At 40.8% G+C, this 5,476-nt stretch overlaps 1 long non-coding RNA gene across 1 annotated transcript; it reads right to left on the bottom strand.

The window, feature by feature from the left end:
• Positions 1-16: 16 nt before the first annotated feature.
• Positions 17-5,157, bottom strand: LOC145718314 (uncharacterized). Its single transcript, XR_014141719.1, has 3 exons — positions 4,799-5,157; positions 830-923; positions 17-310 (listed from the first exon to the last, which is right to left on the bottom strand). It is a non-coding gene; the product is annotated as an uncharacterized LOC145718314 (long non-coding RNA).
• Positions 5,158-5,476: the final 319 nt, after the last annotated feature.

The raw sequence follows: 5,476 nt of genomic DNA, 5'->3' as shown, positions 1-5,476 counted from the left end.
TGGTTAGCCCAGTGATGGGTATTAAGGAGGGCACGTACTGCATGGAGCACTGGGTGTTATACGAAAACAATGGATCGTGGATCACTACATCAAAAACTAATGATATAATGTATGGTGACTAACATAATAAAATTAAAAAAAAAAAATGCTGCCTTAGCTATACCAGATCCACTTGAAATAGTAGGACATGAAGGATAGCAGTTCAACCAAATTTTAAAAGCTATTTCAGTGCACATTTCTAACTGACAAGAATTGCTTACCTCTGTGTCTTTTTTTGTAGAATCACCAAATCCATCCAGCTTATTTAAGTCTAGAAAGTAGAAAAGCTTGTTAACTCTAGATTTTATTTTTCTGCTTTCTAAATTATTTCCATCCTAATCCTATTTTCAAATGGTAAATGAGGACAGTAGAAGTATAACCAGGGATTTTAGCAAATTACTTGACTCTACTGGAGGTTATGATGTACACCCACCAGGTGGGAGTGCGGGGATGAATTGAGATACAGTGAAAGCCCCTGACACACAACGTTGGGCACATGGTAGGTGCTCAAAGGTTTCTGTTCCATCCCTCTTTTCCTACAATCTCAAATACAGCTGTGGTATATAAAATTTAAATTCAATACTACTCTTAAAATTACTTAGACCTCTACTGTTAGTAATTCAGAACAAATCTGTCCCTCTGACCATGAGAGACCTCACAGCTTTATAAATTTCCCAACCAAAAAGAATACCAAGCCTAGAAAGACAACTTATTTTTAAATTTAGAAAGTATAAATTCTCAACTAAGAAAAATCAACAATATACAGAGCATGAGTTAGGAAAATAAAGACCATTCAGAAATTCCTGCACAAGTTCAACAGCAGATTTTACTTCCAGAGGCTCAGGCCATTCCGTTACACCAGTCCGCAAACCATCAGCCAAAACCTAAGGGAGATTAAAAAAAAAAAGAAATCCAAAAATTTTTTAGCAAAAAAAAGATAGTTTAATCAGTAGGAATATATTTAATAATAATACCAGTCATTATAACATTTCTTGAACATTTAACCATGTCAGGAACAGTTCTAAGTGTTTTATATGTAGAATGGTATTTAATCCTCACAAAAACCCCATCAGGCAGATATTACCATCATCCCCCATTTCACTGAGGCCAAGAGAGGTAAAGTAACTTGCTCAGGATCACACATTATGACAGTGCCAAGACACACACCCAGCAGTCTGGTACCAAAGATGGCGTTCTAAGGGTGATGCCATGTGCGTCAGTGCTACCGAGGATTCCAGACTAATGAACCTGCCCTGAAGACACTTGGAATTTTGGTTAAAAAGGACTGATAATCCAGGTGCAATAATCAGGCAACAAAAAACGTGAAACTGAATGGAAGTTTATATAAAAATAATATAAATGTATATGCCAACACATACAGTATCTACACCAAAGGAAAGGGAGACCAGAATAGCCAAGGGCACAGTGTGAAACATCAGCTGCACGCAAATGTGGGGACCAGGAGCTGCACAGCAGGGACGGAGCAAGGAATAACATGAAGAGGGTGGGGCGAGGTCCAGCCGTGGTGGAGAAAACACCTATGGAACAGTGGGAAATGAGATTAGAAGGAACAGGGGCTAGACATATCTTAAAGCCTGAAAAGATTTTTTTACTTCATATGAAAGACAACAGCCATTGTTGATTTTTTGGCAGGAACATGACATGATCAAGTTGTTAAGAATTCGTGTTAGAAATACCCAGGATGGATTCTAAGGAAGAGAAAGTACAATGTTTCTCAATAGAGGTGATATCATTTTCCACCCCCGGGGGGGGGGTCTTTGGAAAAATGTGCAGATAGTTTTGGTGTCACAATGACTGGGGGTACAAGGGCACTTTGAATATTTAGTTTGGTAGGGGCCAAGGATGCTAAGCATCTTGCAATGTGTACAATGGTCCCAAAGCACAAAAAATGGTTCTGCCTAAAACGCCCATAGTGTCCCTGTTGAGAAACAATAAATGACCATCAGAGTGGTCCAGGAGGCAGGTGATAAGAGCTTTAACTAAGATGGGCAGTGAGAAAAAGCTTAAAGGAAAAAAAGAACAGTTTATTAGAAAGGGAAGGAGAGAGGAAGGGAGATGTGGAAAAAATAAAAGAAAAAATCCTAGCTATTTACAAAAGTACAGGGGACTGAGCTTGGAAGAGATTATGGCCATCTAAGATTCTGTGAATTTATAAGGGAGGTTATCACAAAACATGGACTTTCAAGTCAGATGGACAGGCATGCGTTTGAATGACAGACATGTATTTGAATCAGGTCTTCCACTTAGCAACTGCTGATGTCTCCAGCAAAATAACTGATCCATCCAGCACCACCTGCTTGGCACACAATGGCAGCTTCCAGTTGTGGTGGTTATGATGAAGGATAGTTGGAAGGCAGACAGGCAGGAACAAGGGGCCCTGCCGTAAGAGGAAACCACCCTTAAAAGGATTTTACACCACCTTGGAAGGAGCCCTCCACTCTTTCCCATGTGATAGATAGGGGACAAAAATCTGATTGGATGACAGGTGCAGGGAGGGTTAGTCAGATTAAAACAGCCGGCTAACAAGCCCATAAAAATCCCTAGATTGAGAAACTCTGGCGGCCACCTTCTCGGGTCCCCTCCCTCTTTGGGAGCTTTGTACTATCACTCAATAAACCTTGCTTTGCTGCCCACCACTCTGTCTGTCTACCTTTTCATTCTTCGAAGCAGCGTGACCAAGAACCAGGGCCCGGAAGGAGAAAACATCCTTCCGTGTTAGTGTGGTGGTAGCAATAGTTCTTACTAAACTAAAATAGAAGGTTTCTAGCCTGGGAAATTGAAGGAACAGTGGAACCACAGACAGAAATGGGGCGGAGGGGTGGTTTCTCTGAGAGGATCTTGTCCGGAGAAGATCTCAAGTTTCATTTCAGAAATACTGTTTGAGGCAACAGCCCTCTACTCAACTGGGAAATAATTTGGTGGAAGTGGGAAGGAAGAGGAATGGTATCAGCTTGAAGAAGAGAGTCTGGAGTTCCCTCAGAAAGGCATTAGCCAAATCACTGAGTGACAAGCTCTCTGCCAGGGTGTGGAGAGAGAAGGGCAGAGACATGAGGAGAGAAGTGTGATGGAAGCCCACAGGAAGGGTCCTGAAAGAGGAGCTTTCCAGAGAGAAAGTTGAGAAAAAAATACCAGGTTGTATACAAACAGGGAAATAATAATCGGAGGTGAAATATTAGAAATGCTTGGTACTGTGCTAGATGCTGCAGGCAGAGTACCTGTCACTCAAGTCTAGGAGGGGAGACAGAGAAGCAAACAGATCACTGTGTTTGATAAACACTCTGACGGGAAGTGTGAGTAGAGCGCTCTCGCAGCACAAAGCACAGGTAGCATTAGCCATTCTGGGGGATCAGTGCAATCATCCTAGGTGAAGATGTCACAGAGAGCTCATCCAGCACCGGGGGGGTGGGGGGTGGAGGGAAAGGGCATGCTAGGGAGAGCAAGACGCACTCACCACAAAGTGACAGCGTGACAGGACCAAGGTACAATAAGCAGGCCAGGGTTAGGGGTTCAGTGGGAGTAGAAGTAGGGTGTGAGATTAAGCTAAAGAAGTAAGTAGGAGCTAAAAACATGAAAAGATGCTCAAAGTCAGTAAGCCATCAGGGAAATGCAACTCAGAACCATGAGATACCACTTCATCCCCACGAGGATGGTGAAAATAATTAATAATAATCATAATAAAAAGGCAATACCAAGTGTTGGCAAGGATATGGAGAAACTGGAACACACACTGTTGGTAGGAATGTAAAATCGTACAGCCACTTTGGAAAACAGTTATAGTTTGGCAGCTCCTCAAAAGCTTAAACACAGTTATCACACTGACCAGCAATTCCACCCAAAAGATGTGAAAACATATGTCCCATAAAACTTGTACAAGACTGCTCATGGCAGCATTATTCATAATAGTCAAAAAGTAGAAACAACAGAATCGTCCATCAGCTGGTGAGTGAATGAACGAAACGTGGTATAGCTATACAATGGAATGCTATTCACCGATAAAAAGGAACAAAGTACAACAAAGTATTAACAAAGGTTAGTGGCCGCGGGGCTGGTGGGGCTGGGAGGTGACTGCTAATAGGTACGGGTTTCTTTTGTTGAAAATGCTCCAAAATTATATATGGCCACAGTTGTACAACTCTGTAAGTATCCTAAAAACCACTGAAATGTGCACTTGAAACAAGTGAATTTTATGGGATGTAATTTATATCTCAATAAAGCTGTTAAAAAAAAAAAGTAAGTAGGGCAGTGACTGGATAGAAATGGTTCTCTATGCCAGGCTAGGACATTTCAAATTTCTACTGCATTAAAATGAGGCACCCCCTTGAGATTCAGTTTGTAGAATAGAGTAAAACTCACTGAGACATAAAATTCTTGAAACACGTGCTCACTAATCCTTAGCATGAATCAAAATCCCAGTTATCAATAAGCAGATTATACATGCATTTGGAATAAATTGGCAGCTGACCCACCTAAAAAGAGGGGAATCCATTGTATGAATAGAAACCGAATACTCCAGTAAAGGGGGAAGAAGTGTAGCTCTTAACTAACTAATGCTCCCTGTGATTATAAGGACAACTACCATGCAGTAAAATCATACTGTCCAAATTGCCGAGAGTATCTACTGAATTCATAACATTTGGAATAAATCTTGAACACAAAACAAAGTAACAATGATATTAACAAACATTTTTATGAAAACATAAAATTTAATACAAGTCACAAATTCCAGAAGGATACTCACAAGGAGAAATTTCAGTTCTCTTTGAAGATGATTCAAAGGACCTCTGGGCTCTCCCGATTCCACTTTAATATTCTAAAAAGTTCCCAAAGTCAGTTTTCACTGGTAATGCCATCTTCTCTGCATAGTGGTCACAGTTACTTGCATTTCAAACTCCCCACACATTAAAAAATATATTTCATAAAGCATTAATGAACTGAATAAGTAGGTAATACTCCATTTAGAACATCACCCCCAGAGATACCATAGATCCTGTTCATCCCAATAAGTAACCTAAACTCATGCTACCAACGCCTCTCTCTATACCCTGATTGTGCCTACCTGGAACAATTGCTCTCCTCATACCCTCTTCTCCTGCCCTTTCCCACTGAATTTCCAAAAGAAAGTGGAGAAATGTAAATAAATACATCTTAACACCCAGTGACAAACTCAGCATTACCACATACCAAAAATAACCACCCCCTAATAAATATGTTCAATAGACTCCTTCTAGCTAAACCAACAATGTGCTGTCTTAGCCAGAGGTCAAAGTTTTAGGAACTTTCTCAAAAAGTTGAAAATAGAGCTACCATATGATCCAGCAATTGCACTACTGGGTATTTACCCCAAAGATACAAAAGTAGGGATCCAAAGGGGTACGTGCACCCCGATGTTTATAGCAGCAATGTCCACAATAGCCAA

Source organism: Leptonychotes weddellii, unplaced genomic scaffold (genome assembly GCF_054177405.1).
Source record: "Leptonychotes weddellii isolate Sample4059 unplaced genomic scaffold, ASM5417740v2 HiC_scaffold_13852, whole genome shotgun sequence".
Taxonomy (NCBI): domain Eukaryota; kingdom Metazoa; phylum Chordata; class Mammalia; order Carnivora; family Phocidae; genus Leptonychotes; species Leptonychotes weddellii.
Note: the sequence above shows the minus strand (reverse complement) of the source record. Positions and strands in the feature narration are given on the sequence as shown.